We start from the raw sequence: 18,531 nt of genomic DNA, 5'->3' as shown, positions 1-18,531 counted from the left end.
AGAAAAGAACCACACATGCTCATCAACCATTTCAAACACCTTTAGCCATTCAAACACCTATTTTTCTACAGGTAGTTTGTCCATGCCAACAGATGTTTATCAGCAAGTCTTTCCACTTGTGTGTACAAAATTTTGTTTGTAATATGAATAGAGCATTGGGTGCTATAATGCAAAGTAATTTTGTTCAAGTTTTTACCAGTCAGTGTCAGCCTTGATTACTTCACTAGACTTGCATGGTGTGTGGGCAGGAGATTAGAATTTACTAAGAGGTTGCCTCTGTGTACCTGATATAGTGGTATTACTTACACCTGAAGTGGCAGAAAAGAGCCACTCAGCATCAGTTTCTCTCATGCTCTAGTAATCCATTGAGGATTAATAGCGAGATCAGCTTGGGAAGGTAATACGATTTTAACACTCCAGCAAAGGGTAGGAAAGGAAGGGAAAGGAGAAAGAAAGAAACTTAAGGCAGTAGTTGACATCTATCCTGTGATGTGAACAGTGAGTATTTTTCAGGCTCATGAAAGATCTTGTAAAGGGGTAGAACAAGCATGGCAAAACTCTGAAAGACAATAACACAGTAGAATTTTACAGAAGAGAAATTCATGTTCCTGGAGATAAAAAAGATTTTTTTTTGTTTTGTTTTGTTTATATGTCTTTCAGGTAGCATATTAATATAAACAATGCTTTGTTTTCAGTATTTTACAGGCCAGCCAAGGAAGTAACTGAATGCACTTGCTTGGAGAAAGAATAGAAGGCTCAGAGAAGATGTCCAAATCTGGTAAGATACTGGGCTGTGGGAGATTTTTGGAAAGGCTGCTGTTATCAGAGTGCATGGTTTAAGCTGATGCTGACTGTTGATTAAAAGACCCTGCCTTGTTTGTGGAGAAAATTTAAAATAATCTTGGTTTTGTTTCTTCTCTGATGTGCAATGGCAAGGCAGTGTTGAAAGTATTTTTTGATGATACAGAAATACACAAGGGGCTAATGATCACTTTTAACTTCCCCTACTACTTCCATAGGTTTTGATTTAATTCTTCTCGTTCATCAAACTGTTTGGATGTGATATTTGAGTTGATGGAGGCAAATAGTATAGTGGAATGAAAATACTCATATCAAAGAAGACACTGAAAAGATGTGGAAATTGGGCCGAGTCAGGTTTCCATAGTTAGAATAAGAATCCCTCAAATAAACAAGCAGAAAATTGTTCTCATTGCGGTGCCTTTGAGTCTGTTAAAGTCATGTAGAACCGACAGAGCTGCTCAGTGTCCCTATGTCTGAGTTAACAGTGGTTCCATTCAAACAACAGACAGAAACTCTTCAAACTCTTCTGCATACTTGCATGTTTTTGGAAAGAATTCCTTATTATTAGAACCATTATTAGAAAATACCCCTGACAATTTGTTAATGGTGTTGAAAATAACATAATGGCACTCCTTTGCACTGTACGTTACTTTAGCTGAGAATATTTTTGAACAGAAAGGGATCTCAGGAAAGCTTCCCCAGTCAGAGAAAGCAGAGACAGAGCTGGTGGGCACCAGTTAAAACTATTTGCTGGTTTGTATTTGAAGAGTGGTAAAGAGTTAAACGCAACTGGAAAAGAGTAAGTTTGTGACATTGCTGCTGTGTGCTGTATTCTGGTTAAAATCTGTTGTCACAGCTTTATCATCCATGTAATCAGGTGTGATATTGGCTCTGTGTAGCCCCTCCTGCCTGCTTTCTCCCAGTTTACTCTGGGAAGAAGCAGAGTAGTAGGAGAAAGAAAGGGAGCAGAAGCATTTACTTGGTCTGAAGTGCTGTTAAAAGGACATCTATGGGCCACTTATTTCATATGGTTTCATTTTGTAAATGCCACTTGAACTAAAATATTCCCTTTCATCTTTCTGACAGAAATATGACACAGTAATTATTTGTGAAAATGTAGATGATATGCTGCAGTAGATACAGTGAGTTAGGATTAAGTGGCAAATGCCTACTCTTAAAGGCTTAATTAAAAGACACAATAGCTCTGGGAGGTCATTATTATAATTACAGTGCTGCCTATATTGTTGTAACCGAGTACATGGTTGTAGTGTCATGTTATCTCTACACAGCATCCTGGTTTGATGAGGCAGCTATTGCATACATTCCATGGACTGTGATTTGCATGAGCTTTTTGCTAGTCTGTTTAAGCTTGAAAATCTGATTCAGGGCTCAGTTTATTTTAACCAGTTTTATATGGGTACAATTCCATTAATTTAAGTGTGACCACCTTCGATTTTTATTTTTTTTTACCCCAATGTGCTGAAGGAAAATTAGGTTCTCAGGCTTGGGTTAAAATCTGTGGAAATTAAGGAAAAGGCTGAAACATGACATTTGTCTTTATGTTCTCCATGTATATGGAAATTAAGAAGAAATAATGGTTTTCTTACTAACTTAATCAACAGATAGTTTGAAGAGTAGATCCACATCAGAAAAAACCAACGGACTTGTGTAAAATTAAATCTTAATGTTACAGAATGCCACAATCATTTTCAGCAGTGTATTTGAGGGCTCTCTGACATACTTTCCTTTCCTAGAGGTGAGATTTTTCCCTACAGTATCTTTCCAGTTTTAGATTAAAGCCTTGAAGCAGTATCACTGTTGTTGCTTACCATGAGAGAGAACTCTACAATTGACTAATCCCATGCCTGGGAGTATTTTAATCTGACTCTTTGGGAAGGGAATTGCAGTGATAGAAAGCATAGCAAGGTTGAAGACAGTGTGGGTACTGCTCTGAGTAAAGCTAGGGCAAGACAGATCTCAGGGAACTCTATCTTGCAAGATTAGGCTCGTGTGGACTGCTGAAATGATAGCTTAGTTTCTCCTGTTTGTGGGGTGGAATTCAAGTGAGTTTAGATTGCAGTGGAAAGGAGTTGGAATTTTTTTATTGAGACGTCTTCTCTGAGAGGACTGAAAAAAAGATGAAACCAGGTACTCAGCCATTCCATGCCTTCTCTAAGTACTGATATTATTATTATTATTATTATTATTATTATTATTATTATTATTATTATTATTATTATTAATCTCTGAGTAGTCAAGCAGGTCTTGCAAAATGGAACGTAGTCAACAGAGAGAGATGAAATTACCTCAGAGGACAGATGCCTTTGCTTTGGGAGGTGGGAGACTGAACTTTGGATCACCTCCAAATCATGTAAAAGTAGCTATTTGAATGCTTCCAGCATATGGCAGTATCCTGTCTTTGAGGTTATTGTCCAAGAGTTGGTCACAACTTTTACTTTCCTTGGCTTATATTGCAAGCATCCAACAACAAAGACAAAAGCTCTTTTTACATTTTATCTTAGGGTAGGATTTGCCTCATTTCAGTTATCTTTAAAATGAAGCTTGTTGCTGAGAATAAATCAGGCATAGATTAATTTTTATCCATTTTATCCATTTGTAGATTGTGCAGGTTCTAGTCTCATTATTTTAACTCCTTTGTTCCCTGACCACTCTTCTGTTCCACTTAATTAATAATATCACACCCACAAATGAATGTAATGGATCTGAGCTGTATAGTGTGAGAATTATGAGTTTTGTGCTCTCTGCTGGCATATTGTCTGCTACAAAATACTGGCCTGACTTGTGTGCATGAACTAACATTGCCTTTCCAACTCTCTGCTTTCTATTGCTTTAGCTGAGATGGTGTTATTAGTCTTTCTTGGGTTCTTCTCTCTAGGATAGAGGTAATTTTTTAGATTATGTTCCCTCCACAGTCTTCAGCCTTACCTTGTCAAGGGTTTACAAGGTTTCTGACAAAGATCCACAGTAAGGTAGATATAAAATAAACATTTGCTTTTCAAGAGATTTTTGAATTCATTGAACTGTGTTCCTCTATGGAAATAACTCATTTGATAATATATTTTTTTTCCTGTGCTGCTTTATTTTAGGGATGAATCCATTCCTCTGTAAGAGTGGGAAGGCACTAAATTCTTGTGAAAGACAGGTTTTTTAAGCTTGAAATAATAGTATCTCTCAAAAGAGGAGTGGTGGAAGAATTATCAATTCCTCTGATCAGCTCAGCAGAATCTGGTGCTGAGCTCTGTATACCTGGATTCATGAGTGAAATTCTAGCTGTAGTGTCCATTTTAATGAGTCTGCTGTGCAAGGAATTAAAGTTGTGTCTCTGCTGGTAGGAAAGCTGTCTGCATGTGCTGCAATAGGAGGTTGGCAGAAAAAATTTGGATATTTTTTCCCAGTTGTTTTTTTCTTCCTTTCTCCTTATCTTTTCTCATGTCTTCTGTGTGAGAAGCAGTAGAGCAGACAGGAACTCTGAGCTTAAACCGAAACTGATGAGGTTGTTCTCATACCATTAGTTTATTATTACCCCTCACAGTTACACTATTGATATTATTGGGCTATACTAAAATTAAGAGAAGAGTAGTCTGTTCAATCAGAGAGCAGCCAGTTCAGAGAATGGAGGGATACAGTTGCATCCCACTACTAAGTCTCTACTTTTATGTGGAATGATTGTTTTTTTTTAAAAATGTTCAAGCTCCATGGGCCTTCAGCTCCAGCATCTCCTGCCAGCACTGTCAGGCTCTCTAAGGCTGAGCTGGCTGCACCCTGGCAGGCAGAGCAGTGGGAGAGGAGGTTGCCACTGGCAGTGGTGTTTAATTTGAGCCTGGAAGTATTGCTTGCTCTGGCGGTGCTTGGAAACTTGGGAAAAAGATCTATTCCACAAGTTATTTTGATTTTAATTCTCTACCTCTTCCCCCCACCCTTAATCTTTTTTCTTTTCTTTAATGAAACTCTTTCAAGGCTTTTCAATTTCTAAAAATTGGGGAGGGTGAACTTATTTACTTCTATTAGGTGTTGGAGGCAAGAGATAAAGGAGGAGAAAAAAAAGAGGAACACAAGCTAGAAGATGAAAAAAAAAACTTTTTTAATAAGGGAAGTGCTATCCCAAATCCCCATTAAACATGTGTTTTCCATGGGCAGGTATTTTTTAAGAAAAGAAAAAAATATTTGTTGAAAAGTTGGGAGAGCACTGAATAGCTCTAATTGAGTGCTCTGCTTGATTGCTGACATATGTTTGGGAGAATGAGGTACATGCTGCTTGCTGGCCGGGACTGCCTCTCTGGTGTTAGCCAAAACCTAATGGGGCTACTGTTGTCCCGTGCTATTTTCATAATCAGAGAATAGGAATAGGCCAGAGGAATACACTTGAATTCCAAATGTGATATCTGTATTTGGTGAGCTTATGCAAACATATGAATCCTCATGACATAGATGTGCCTCTCAGGATTGGCTCCTGGCAGTTTTTCAAAATGTGGGTGGAGCACTGGTAGATGATAAAGCTGTAGCAAAGGATACTTCATTTCTGTTCTTTATAGTGCTATACAGTTGTAAGTATCTGGTAGGTATTTCTGATATGTGCCAGGAGTAATTTTGTTGGATATAGTACTTTTATACTCTTACAAAACTCTTAAAAAACCCTCTCTGTTCTTATGCTGGCACTGTGTAAAAGCCAGGGCCGACCTTATCACTTTCTGTTCTCTGTGATGCTTTGTAGGTCAAATTGCATTACTCTGCTTGGCAGAAAAGGCAAGTTCAGTGGGAAGCAAGAATGAATATTTAGCGATAGTATACTCATGTTGCATGTTTTTAATTGTTCAGATATTGCCTTGAAATGTAGTTTTTGAAGACTGCCTAAGTCTAAATTCTTCTTGTGACTTTTCCACCTGTTAGAATTCAGAGTTTGCTATTTTATGGTTTGGTTTATGGGTTGCATGACACATAAATCACATGCTGCATTGAGGAAACATTTCAGTCTTTGAAATTTGTAAGGCAAAAAATATGTCTGGATGCCTTGGAAAAATTTTTTTTTCCTCTTTTTAGAAATATGCCCCTCTCTCAAAATTCTGAGTAAACAGACTGGGAATTCACAGTAGCTTAAGAACATCCAAGACTCAGCTTTGTTTGAAGCCATAATAAGCCTGATTAAAAGACTTTTTCAGTGCTAAAAATGTTGTTTGAATTCACTGAACAAAGCTGATTGAGAAGTCAGCTGTTGCTTCAACCTCATATGTGTGTCAGATGCTAGAGGAGAACAAAGTTGACATTCCCACAGAATAGAGCTCCAGGGAGATCTCAAGGAAATGTTGCCAAATACCAGGCTCCTTCACTGAATACTTCCACTCTGCCTCATGATTCCAGAGCAAAACATTTGGATACAGAAACACTTGTCTCATGACAAAAATCCCAAGTTTCTTCTAGAGTATTTACTCAAGTCGATGGCCTTTGAATTCCAAGTATCATTGTGTATTTATATTCATGCTATGTCCTGCAGATCTCCATCTGCTTGCAAAGTCTTCCAGAGAGAGTGAGAATCTGAATTTCTGGAGAAATTACTTTCAGCAAAAGTAAATCCTGTCCTCGAAATACTTTATCAGTGTCTGCTCACACTGAGTGCATCTCAGTTGCTCAAATTGAACAAATCTAAGAACAAACTTAAAAATAAAAAGAATAGGTGAGAGCAATTAATATATAGTCTATTGTTAATACTATAAATCACTCTTGTTAATGCCAGTAGTGTGTATTAGAGAACTATGAAATTCCAGATATGCAAAATCAGGAGCTTCCTATGCAAATGAAAGACAATTGGAGCAGGGCCATATGTTATCAAAGCCAGAGGTGCAAAATAGGTATCATATTAGGTAAATCTTCCATTTCTTCCTCTCTTGGGTCACTTTTTTTGTTGTCTTCCTCATCAGAGAACTTTCCTAAGCATGTTTACCTGGCCAAAGCATTCCACCGCCCTGATGAGGCTGTGTCAGCTGCTTTGTTTCCTCATTCAATCTCCTCCTGCTGCTGTTGCTACTGACCCTTCTGTGGCCCAGTGTTACAGGTCCTCAGTGCTCTGCCTACGGCACGAGTTGCTCTCAGTGCCTCTGTAAGCACTAGCAGGGCCAGTTTATCCCTTCTTGCCTCTGGCTCCAGAGTATTTTGGGATTTGGTACAAATAATTTGCTTTTAAGTAATTTTAGTGTTTGTCCTCTTATCATCTCCTTGTCTAATTATTTCTCCAGTGCCTGTCACACTGTTTTCATCAGAAGGATGTTTCTTCCAGCAAGACTAACTTTTGCACTCCATTTTTGTTGTCTTCCTTAAGTCTGGTATCTACCAGCACTCCATCTATTCAAATTCATTGCAATTCCTCTGCAAGTTTTCCTTTTTTCCTTTTCCTCATTTTCTTTTTTCTTTATTCAGTTTCTTTTCTTTATTCTTTATTTATTTATTCTTTTTCAGTTATTCCTATGCAAACACACGCTTAGGTTTGTTACACATTCCACATTATGGCATCTTAAGCCTCCTATATGAAGCTGCTATTTCCAAGTAGCAAACTCTATAGTACTGCCCTCACTCAGACATTCAGGCTGCCAGTGATCTCTCCTGTAGTCTTTTTAAAACTCATTGTAGATCTAGGCTTCTCTGGGAAAGTGTGCAAAGGGACTAGTTTGGCAAGTGTTTTGTTGGAGTGTGCAGTTATGGGAGAATGTTAATTGACTATGCAGGGCTCTGACCCAGTTATATAATTTTTAGTGCTATCTTCTTATGGAAACATGGAATTTTTACTGTATTTTGGAGAAAAGCTACATTGTGCTTGATATGTCTTCTTACCCCTTTGTTACTTGCTGTCAAAATAAGTACAAGGACTATTGGGCAGTCAATTTTCAGAGGATGGTACACAAAATTGTTTTATACAGCAAAATAAAAGTTAACCCCCAGATTTTGCTTATCCCACCATTCTGCCCAAATGCTCATTATCAGACTTTTTCAACTATGCCAAAAACCATCCTGTGTGTGAAAAGTCATTTCTGAAAAATCAGGATATCACAATTTACCCGTCAGGGCTAAATGAGGGGGTTTAATGAATTCCAACACAAAAATTCCTAGGGTGGTTGTACTAACAGCAAGTTGCTTTGAAAGGACTATTTTTCTCTGTGGGGATTTCAGTAAAGAGACAATGTTTATTTTTTCAGTGGAAAATTGATTGTAACTAAGAGGATACTTGGCTTGAAAGTGGGGAATTATCATATCATATGATTAAATGAAAGCTTACCTTGTTATAAGGTAACTAGACATATCCCAATAGAATTGAGACAATGTTTGATTAAGCCAGATTTTCCTACTTTAAATTCAAGGAACAAATTAAAGAATAATTGAGATCCTTTTCAGATCTTTTATAAGCTGAATATATAAAGCTGCAGCTCCAGGTGGCAAAGCAATTAGCTGATGAATAAAATCAACCACACTGTCATTCGTCAGATGTTTAAATTCTATAAGCCAGATAAATTAATGTGTTCCTTAAGCCAAATAAACGGTCACGCTCTTCATGTTACCACTGAGTTCCCCTGGGAATAGGCTTGGGAACATGTTGATAGAAAATCTAGGAACTGTCTCATCAGAAGGGTCATAATTAAGTTGCCTGGTTTTGCATGTCTGAAATAAATGTTCCCTTTCATTGAAAAGACGACTGTAATGATGTTCTGTGCTTTATCAAATGGGAGGATAAGAGTGGAAGGATAAGAATTGAAATCTGAATATTTGTGCCTTTCTTGCTGGAGATGGGATTTTGGCCTCTGAGCTTCTGGTTAAGGGCTGGGAATGGCACAATCTGTAGCAAAGTCTCTTTGGCTTGTGCTAGTGCTCAGTTTGGCTTTAGAAGTAACACTGGGGCAATTGAGTGCGACCGATTAATCTGAGAGGACCTATTTGTCTATCAGCAGCTGAACTGGAACTGTGTTTTTGAACTTTTATGGTTGAGTTTGGAATGTGGATTGTACTGTAAAAGTCTTTCCATGTGTGCTGAGTCTCTCTGAAATGGTTCTGTGGCTGCTCAGAATGTTTGATAGTCAGTGGCTGGCCAACAGAGGCATGGCCTGAGCCCAGTTTAAAGTCTGCAATACCTTAAATTAAAAAGCTGGCAGGCAGAAATCACCTCTTTCTATGCAGACATACTGTCGTAGATGACTTTGCAAGCACTTAACTCTACAGCTTTGGTAATAGGAAGGGGGTAGACTATACTGTGTATGATGAGCCCCTAGACAGAGAAAACGCAAACTCTTGACTGTTTTGTTGCTTTTCTCCTTCATTGCAAAGCTTGTGTGGGTGCTTCAGGTGATTAGTAATGCAAGTACCATTGAATGAGTGATACTTGGGTAAAGGCAGTCCTGCACTGCAGAGTTACTCACCTTTAGTGAAATACTGCTCCTCAGAGTGATAACTCAGTGTCAGTGTGCCTGTCTGTAACAGTGTCAGGACACTTGATACCCGGTTTGAGACATGAACTAGTGTTGGGGGTGGGGGGGGAATGTGTGCTTTCCCTGTCTATTTTATAACCTGCCCAGATGGTTTATAACCAACAGAGAATGCTGCTGTTCCTTAAAACTCTTCCTTATTATCTTAAAAAAAATAATTAAAATATGTAAAAAAATTGCTTTGAAATGGAATATATATATATATTCTATTCTGCTTGAGTTTTACTCAAAGCAGTGCTTTTATGTAACCTGAGTTAGTTTTTGCATGCTTCTGATTTTCAGACATTTAGAAACAAGAAATAATGGAAGAGTTATCCTCTGCCTGGAATTTAGGAAAACCTGGAAAGGCACTACTGCATGATAAAGTAGCTGTAATAAATAACTTAAAGCAGAATGGGTGACTGTTTGAAGGCCACTGAGGCCAGCAGTGGAAACAGATAGAAACTGGCTTTGATTTGATCTTTCATACCTGTTTGATGGATTTTGGTTCTTTAGGAGTGAGTAAAGATCATCAATCCATGTTTGAGATTGTATTTTTTAACTTCTATTTAAATATCTAGTACTCCAGGCAGCTAAAAGTATCTGTAGGAGGTATTTATTTTGAGAATAGTGAGATGTTGGCAATCAGTGTAGAACAGCAAGTGTTGACAGACTTTATTTATGGGTGCATTTCGCAGAAATTTGGTAGAAATTTCAGTGAACTTGTCAGTTCAGCATCTGCTTTGTGCAGCTCAGAGTGGCACTCAAGTCTCAGCACTTGTGGTGGAAACATTTATGTCCTGTGACAGGGAGAAAAGGGAGATTAAAACCACTTGGGCTAGTTGGCAAAAGGAGTGATAAGCAGAAAATCCTGCAGAAAATCTCTTGATGCAGTGATTACTTCAGTAGTCTACTTTCTTTGGGGACATTTTATAAGGAAACATTTATTCTGAGGCCTTATGCACACAATGCTTTCTAGCCAGTGGGGCTTGCTGTGCAGACATTGGTGTGTACTAGAAATCTTTCTATTGAAGTGGTTTTCTAGAGAGGAGGTGCAATTTCTGCTTTCTTGTCCTTGTTCCCTCTTGTCCTTTTTTGTTTTCTATTCTGGGGCTTCTTGAAGACTAAAAGGGAAGATTAAAGTTATTGAAACAACATGCATTGTTTAGAATTTCTGATCAACTGAGAAAGCAGGAAAACCTCTCAAATCAAGCCATTTTTTGTGCTCAGCCCAGAGAAGTGAGTGTCCTGGGGAAACAGTTTTACCAGCCTGCCCCTAGCATCTGACAAAACCAAGGAAGACACTTCTGGTCATATAGAAGCTCTGAAGAATGGGATCTTCCAACTGCTCTGTCATTGTGGCACCAGTTTAATGTGTCCTGTGCTCACCAAGAGGGAGCTGAGGGAATATAATGCTAATGACATGGTCAGATGTTAGTGTCTGAAAATAGAACTTGCTGACCAGCATTTTTTCATAAAGAAGCACCCGACAGGTGATTTCTGTGACCAACAGCATTAAGGTAGCTATATCATGATAAAAGTTCATGACCAGGAAACAGTTCTGTAGATAAGAGCAGCAAGGGACTCCTTCCAGTAATGAAAGTGACTGAGTGACATCTGAGGGAGCTGTTACACTCATTAATTTTTACACATCTGTGTCATAGTTTTACCTGTATCCTGAAGACAACTATGACCATTTAGCCCTGCTTCTTCAGGCCACTTGCCTGTGAAGTCAAGGGGACTGCTCACAGGCTTTGGTTTCTGCTCATGCTGAAGTGTCTGCTGCCCTGGCACGTTTGTATGTGCTCCTGTATCTGGTACTGTGGTGCTGAGATTAGACCTGTGAATCAGTCTGTGCCCAGGAACCTGAGATAGTTAGAAAGTGAAGGGAAAAATGTTGTGATTACTCAGTTTTCCAAGAGGAAATAGGGAATGGCAGGCATAGAGCAGCCCTTTTTGAGTGTCCTTCCCCTATTTTAATTTCACCAACTAAAAATGCATCTGAAGTGTCAGTCTTTATTGAGCATTCCCAACAGCATGTACCTGGGACTGATGTTCATATTACTTTATGAATAGAGACATGAGCTTGACTGGCTTTTGAATATAAAGCTGCAATCTGGTTTCTAGTTTTGCCATCTAGGGTAACTAAATACATTTATTGTGAATAATGGTAGCCACAGAGGAAGGTCTTTTCCAAGTACCTCTGTTTAGATTCAGTTTGGATTGTATGTAAAAGATGTTGTCTTGCAGCTTTTAAAGGAAATTTTTTGGTGGAAACCTTAGCTATATTTGTAAGTAGATGAGAATAACACAAAACCTGGTCATCATCTCAGCATTGATAATCACTGCAAAGAACAAATCCATGGTTTTAAAATTGGCATAAATATGAAAACATTTGGCCAAATGTAAACAATCCCCTCTCACAGGACTTACTGAATTCAAGATAAAAGCATAAAAGAATTTTCCTCCCATCACAGGAGAGCAGTTACACAAAAAAGATGGCTTTGAATTTCTTGTTCATAACAAGTAGAAAATCTTTGTTTGCCCAGTGTGGCTGGGTACAGTTATGGATTTGTGGGTTTGTGGGGAAAATGGATGATAGCCCCCACATTAGTATTTATTCTTTCTTCACATCTGTTCTCAGTCAATTCAGTGATATTTATTAAAAAAAAATATTTTCAAGGCATGCCTAACTCAAATCTTCTGACATCTTGCATACATATTAGTTGACATAATGCTCTTGCTTAATGCTTAAGTAGTTTAAATAGTTTGATGAATCTGAGCTTCACTGTCTTTACAAAGGGAGCTGGAAATGGAGAATCCAGTTTCTCCACTGACACTACTAAGGAGCTGTGAAATGTTTTGGTGCTGCTATAAAATTTGACTTTACAGGTCGATAGCCTACTTAGAGGTTTGCAGTACTCATTTACCTTTCCCTTAATGATATGCAAAACTAAGTAAGTGTAAAATTTTGTTTGGTGTACACTAAAAATATTGTCTTCCTGTATTTCTCTCCTCCTTTGCCTCCCATCTCCCTCACAGTCTCTCTAATACTCAGTTATCTCTGAAGGAAATGATAAATGTTTGGCTTGCATGCAATTTGAGGTTGTACATAGCCAAAATCTGTTCTCCTTCCCCCAAATGAATAATCCAAAGACTGAAGAGTTTTCCCACGTTTTGCAAAAATGCACTTTTTAAGCAATATTTTCATGACATTTTTGAGGCCAGTTTAAGCCCCAAATGAAGACACTATTTTTTCTTTATCCTGTTCTGTGGAAGTATTCTGCTACTGGAAAACAATTTAACAGAAGCTGCAGTGCAGCTGTTTCCAACAGAGTATTAAGAAATTGCAAGGAAATGAGGCCCTGTGTTATCATATTAATGATATATTAGCATATAAGTGTATATCCTACAGGACAGAGTAATGTACAACATGAGTGGAGGTAACAAATGGCATTGCTGGTAAATGAGGAATTGCAGCTTACAAGTAGCAAAGCAAAGCAGGAACCTCAGGGTAGTCTTTTGCACTTCTTTGCTGCATCTTCCGAGAGATGATGCAGTAAATGGTTTATATTCATCTTCGTGTTGTGTGCTTCTTTTATATATATCCTCTTTGCTTATTCCATGATTAAAGGGCATCTGTATGCCACAGGAATGATGCAGAAGACTGCAGCTGTGCTAGATTGGGTTACGTTGTGTTACAAGAATATTGTTGTGGTGTTAAGGGGATCCTTTCCTTTACTGCCTCCAATATTTTGCATATTGCCTCCAAGGGCATAGTTTCACAGCTGGTGGGCTCTGGAGTTAGGCACAGTTTCCATGTACCTCCACTGAGGTACCTCCACTGCTGCATAGCTCCCTTTGTGTCCTTGTTTTCTGGAAGAATACCATGGCAAGTTCAGTAGAAAATAATCATCCCAATGAAGCCTAAATTTGTTTAGCATACCTTTTTTTCAGGAGATTATTAATCATGGGTAAATTTGAGAGACCTAAACAATAGTTATAAAATATTTTTAGGCATTTCAAGCAATTCCTACCTTGACTGTCCTTGCTCTTGTGTGGTTTTTTTGTTTGTTTGTTTTGTTTTGTTTTTTGTAAGAAAAGGCAAAGAGCTCCAATACGGAGATTTAATAAGTCTGAAATAGATAGTTATGACAACTTTGGCACTGGAAAGAAAGGAGTCACTTCAGAAATGCTGATTTATGTGATCTGTGTCACAGCTACTACACATCAGCATTTTTCTGTCAGAGGCTGATGAAGACTTGATTTCTTTACTGTGGGTTTTGCTCCTGGAGTTGGAATGATCTGCTTCCTTAAGGAGCTGCCCACAAAGGTGGGTGCAAGTATGCCTCTTCATGAAAAATGTGCACAAACCTTTTAGAATAGGTGGAGAGATTTTTGTGCTCATCCAAGAGGTCTGAAAGGCACATGGAAATGTCCTGCAGTTAAATGCTAGCTTTTGTGGATTTGGCAATTTGGCAGTGCTGCACCAAGGGCTGCTGAGTGTTGCAGTCACCTCCTTCCCTCAGCTGGTCCAGCTCTAGGTTTGTCTCTGCTTAAGCCTACACTTGCCACTGGCTTTTGCAGAGGCAAAATAATACAAAAGCACTTCCTTGCAATCCAGTGGAAAGTTTGGTGAGGGTGATTCCCTGTAGCAGAGGGAATGAAGGGATGCAGCTGTTTCTGTGTGCTTTGTGGGCATATTGCACTTAAAATGAAAATGTCTCTTCTCCAGCTCTGTGCCAGTCATCCTGGGGAGGAGAGCAGCTGGGTTGTCCCAACAGGACATGTTGCCTTCTGGTGGCTTTGTACCTCTCCCTGCTGCCCTGATTTCCTGTTCCTGTTACTGACTGACACTCCTTGTGTCTTGTCAGTAATGTAAGGCCCTGGGTATCAAGGCTGGCGAGAGGTAGTCTCCAAATGATGAGTGCGTGCAGTTCCCATATAACATCCTCCTTATCCTACTCACTAAAATGTGTAACAAATAATCTGTGCTGGCAGTGGGATTAACACATTTGACCCTTAATGGCTCTGAAGGAATAATTGTGATGTCTCGGGTCAATAACTGTGTGAACTAAGGAGGATTTGCTTGATGCACCATAACATCTTCTACAGAGCTGTTCATCCCTTTTGAGGGCCTGTGAACCATTGGAACTTTTAAGTCTGTGTACATTATGCTCTGTTCTCTGTGTGCATGTGGTTAGGGCCTGGTACACGTTAAAAGTAAACTCTCCAGAATGCTGACAGATCCTCTGATTCTGTTCTATGATACCACATTTCTGTCTGATTCACAAATATCTTTTTTAATTGAAACGGGGCCTGCAAGCAATCTGAGATGATGCAGTAACAGTCTCTGGGATAGCTGTTGCTTCCACAATTCAATAGGAATTTCTGTTCCTTCTTTCCTTCATGCTGAACTTGTCTGCTGTATTTATATCAGCTGTCAGTCTGCTGGTTTTCCATAGAAAGGGGAAAGGGGGAGTTGGGTAGAAGTAGCTTTTGGGATTTCTTTGAGGTTTCTTCTGAAAGGTTTGTTTTTATATGGAATTATTTCTTTCAGGTCTCTTTCAGTCCGCACCTCCCACCTCTTCTGTCTGCATGCCCCCCAGATAAGGGTAAATAGCTTTTGAGTTTGGCTTTGAGGAAGGCAAGCCTTTCTGATGAAACAGGTCAAAAAAATACTTTTACTCTGAAAAGTAACAGCTGTTTTCACTGTCTATTTGCAGATATTGTTTGGGTATGAAGGAACAATTTAGATCAATGGGAAAAGATTCCACTGAAATAATGTAAAATTAGCTGTGTAATAATCAAAGGAAAATGTCATCTCTTTACAGGAAATGTTAGTGGTCTTAACACATATTTGAAGAACAAGTCTAGTCAGCATACAATTATTATTCAGGCAATTTTTCTGTTGTGGTTAGTATTAATGGTTCTGATTCCAGAATACCTGATTTTACCATCTGTAGAGATCTTCACAGCAGGTGCAGAGTTCTTCCTTTACTTTTGGTGTGAAACGTTTAGCCATGTGCTAATAACCAAGAGTTGAGCTACTCAAAGGAACTATGTACTAGCACTAATATTACAATGGACTTAAAAAAACCTCAGAAACCCTCTGCTTGAAATTTGCCACTGTCATTTTTATTTTGTCAGGTGTCAAGAGAATGCATAGTGCCATCTAAGAAACATATGAAGGACCTGATTTACAGAATCAGGGGATGAGGAGTTTCTCTGTTGAACAGTCATTTCAGCCTGTTCTGTTTTCCTCAGGAACCACACGGGAGCAGTGTGGTCCAGCCTTTGAGAAAGGAACTGCTAGTCTTTCCTCAGGCGACTGAACCTATCTGTCAGAGGGTGTCTCAGTCTGAGATATAAGAACACAAAACTGATGACAAGTAAAATATTTCACAGAATATCCATCTTTCACTTTGCAAATACTCCTTCGTGAGAAATCAGATTGTCAGTAAGGACTACTCAGAATACTTACTATATTGAATGAAATAAAGAATAAAGGCTGTATTTTGTGCTGTTGCAGTCTGTGATCGGATAATATGAAGTAAAAAAGAAGAAAAAACCCTACAGTTTTGATGCCATAATGAATTAATAAAAGGAAGTTACCAATATTCCATTTCGTATTTATGACAAGATGTAGTTACCAAGAAAAGAAAAATAAATACCTTGGGAAAATGCTTCAGGAGCTTTTTGGGTGAAGGCTTAGGTGCCAATGTTTAGATGTTACAGGTATTGTGTGTATGTGCAATTTTTAAATTATTTGAGAATCCCTGTGCAGATTTTGCATTAAGATGAATAACTTTGCTTGTCAAAGGTGAGCACTGGATCCTTTCTGAAAGATCAGGTAGGTGTAAGTACAGCACAGAGGAAAAGGCCTTTGTAGTGTCTGGTACTCCTAGGAAAAGAGAAGTAAAAGGTTGCTGTTGCTTTTACTCCCATTATAGGGGGTCATGGGATGGGAGGACCATAATGTGCTTTGGGGAAAGACTCAATTGCTCCATCCAGAAGCAGTGATTGTTTGCCTGAGGCTTGTTTCAGAGAATGAAAGATCTCTCCTGTCCAGCCAGCCCTGGGGCTAATCCTTTTCTGTCTCTGTAGGTGTTGGTCTAGAGAGACTCAATGCTCAAACTCCTGGAAACGCTTATTTCAGAGGAAACCAGCCTACAAACCAGAAATAAAGAGTAGAAAACAGACTGATGGTCGCTGCTGTTCTCTCCCCAGGTGAGGGAAGACAGGTGAGAGCAGTGGTCAAGATGACTTTCAAGGGAAGAGCTTGGCCCCAAATGTCTGGTCTGAGATGGTGTGCAGGCATTCGCTGGTTTAGAGCCTTAGGGAACTTTATGGAGAGAATTGGGTAGGCATCAAATTTGATTTCCAACTAGATGAAATTTCAGAGGCTTAGAATACGTTTCTGTTTTTACACTCAGACCCTTTTATCTTGTTACTTATTCCTCAAAGCCTGAAACAACAGCATAGAGTGCCTGGGGGGCATCAGGCATAGCATTGTTGGCTGCTCAGGGATGGGGATTGTCCTGGTCTGCTCTGCTCTGCACTGGGGCAGCCTCACCTCAGGTCCTAGGGGCAGTTTTGGGCGCCACAATATAAGAAAGATATAAAGCTGTTAGTGACGACCCAAAGGAGTTGGAGATGGTGAAGGGCCTTGAGGGGAAACCATGTGAGGGGTGGCTGAGATCACTTGGTCTGTTCAGCCTGGACAAGAGGAGACTGAGGGGAGACCTCATTGCAGTTACAACTTCCTTGTGAGGGAAAGAGGAGGGGCAGACACTGATATCTTTTCTCTGCAGACCATTAATAGGACCCCAGGGAACAGCATGAAACAGAGTTAAAGGAGGGCTAGGTTGACTATTACAAGAGTTTCTTCATCCAGAGGGGATTGGGCACTGAACAGGCTCCCCAAGAAGTGGTCACAGCACTGAGCCTGCCTGAGTTCAAGAAATGTTTGGACAATGCTCTCAAGCACAGGATGTGACTCTTGGAACTGTCCTGTGTAGGGCCAGGAGTTGGATGGATGATCTGATGGGTCTTTGCTAACTGGGGATATGCTATGATTATATGAGTGAAATTAATGTTTAGCTACTCTAATCTGTGCCTCATTGGATTCACCTGATCCCAAGTGCTTGGCAAATACCAGAACTGACATAACTGAACACTTTATTCTTGCTGTATTTTCCTCCTCCCAAAAGCAGTGAACAAGGTCAATGATTCTTTACTTACATGTGTGACTTTATTTCAGTGCTCCTTAATCTCTCTTTGCATATGTGTAGAAAAGAAGACCTCCTATTGTTTAGATATGACTGTTAAGGTCACTTTTTCAGTTGGTTGTGTTTAGCTAATGATAAAAAGGTCTGAGAAATCTGATGTTTGGTCTTTTCCAAGAAGCCTCAGCTCCTGAGTCAGATACTGAGGTGTTTTGTTTTGGATACCCCATTTATTCCAAAGAAGGGTGAAGATTTTGGCTTCCGTTGATTTAGGGGTGAGGTGCAGAAAACTTGAAGAAAAATAGTGGTTTACTAGTGAGCATTAAAAAATGGAAAGCAAATCAAGAACTGTCAAGCCTCTTAGAACCTGACTTCCTCCAGGATAACATTGCAAACATCTTCTGATCACAGCATTAAATAACACTTGTCAAAGGACAATTCAGCAGATTCACTGGGGGCTGCTTAAATTCTGACATGCAAAGTACGTTAGGGAGTTTGCAGTATTTCTTCCCAATTCCATAACTTGGAAGAAATACCAATATATTTCTGAAACAAGCAACCAAATACAATCATTTTGTTTGCAAAAGCAGAAATGGTGGCATACAGAAGAGTTACAAAATTGACAATTCTAAATCAGGAGATTCTGACCAGATTTCTAAATCAGAAGATAAGGAATTCAGCATTCTCCTGATGCAGGAGAATCTTTACAGAAGGTGGCTCTGGGATATCCTGGTGCTGCTCCGGTTCAGAAAATGTCTTAGGTAAAATTTGTTACTATTTTCAGAGTCCACCTCAGGCGAAACAAATATCCCAGCAGTCTGACACTTAAAGAAAGCAGTGCAAGTTGCATTATGTTGACTAGAGTTTGCTGCTGGAAAGGCATTCTGTGGTTCAAAAACACCCTGATAGTTTGACTCTAATTACAAATGGAGTAGACTCTCAAAGCATATAACAAGATCACTGGCAGGCAGAAAGGGTTTCTTTATGGAACAGAGCTTCTGTCATTTCAAAAGCCTAACATTCTCTTAAGAATGATAAAAAAA

At 39.2% G+C, this 18,531-nt stretch overlaps 1 long non-coding RNA gene across 1 annotated transcript in view; it reads left to right on the top strand.

Moving 5' to 3' along the window:
• The first annotated feature begins 693 nt into the window (after positions 1 to 693).
• The window catches only part of LOC134416800 (uncharacterized), a 109,916-nt gene continuing 92,078 nt past the window's right edge, over positions 694 to 18,531 (top strand). Inside the window, exon 1 of the long non-coding RNA XR_010027400.1 lies at positions 694 to 778. This is a non-coding gene — a long non-coding RNA (uncharacterized LOC134416800). The remainder of the gene's footprint in view (positions 779 to 18,531) is intronic.

This window comes from Melospiza melodia, chromosome 3 (genome assembly GCF_035770615.1).
Source record: "Melospiza melodia melodia isolate bMelMel2 chromosome 3, bMelMel2.pri, whole genome shotgun sequence".
Classification (NCBI taxonomy): Eukaryota; Metazoa; Chordata; class Aves; order Passeriformes; family Passerellidae; genus Melospiza; species Melospiza melodia.
This window is presented reverse-complemented; position numbering and strand designations above follow the sequence as displayed.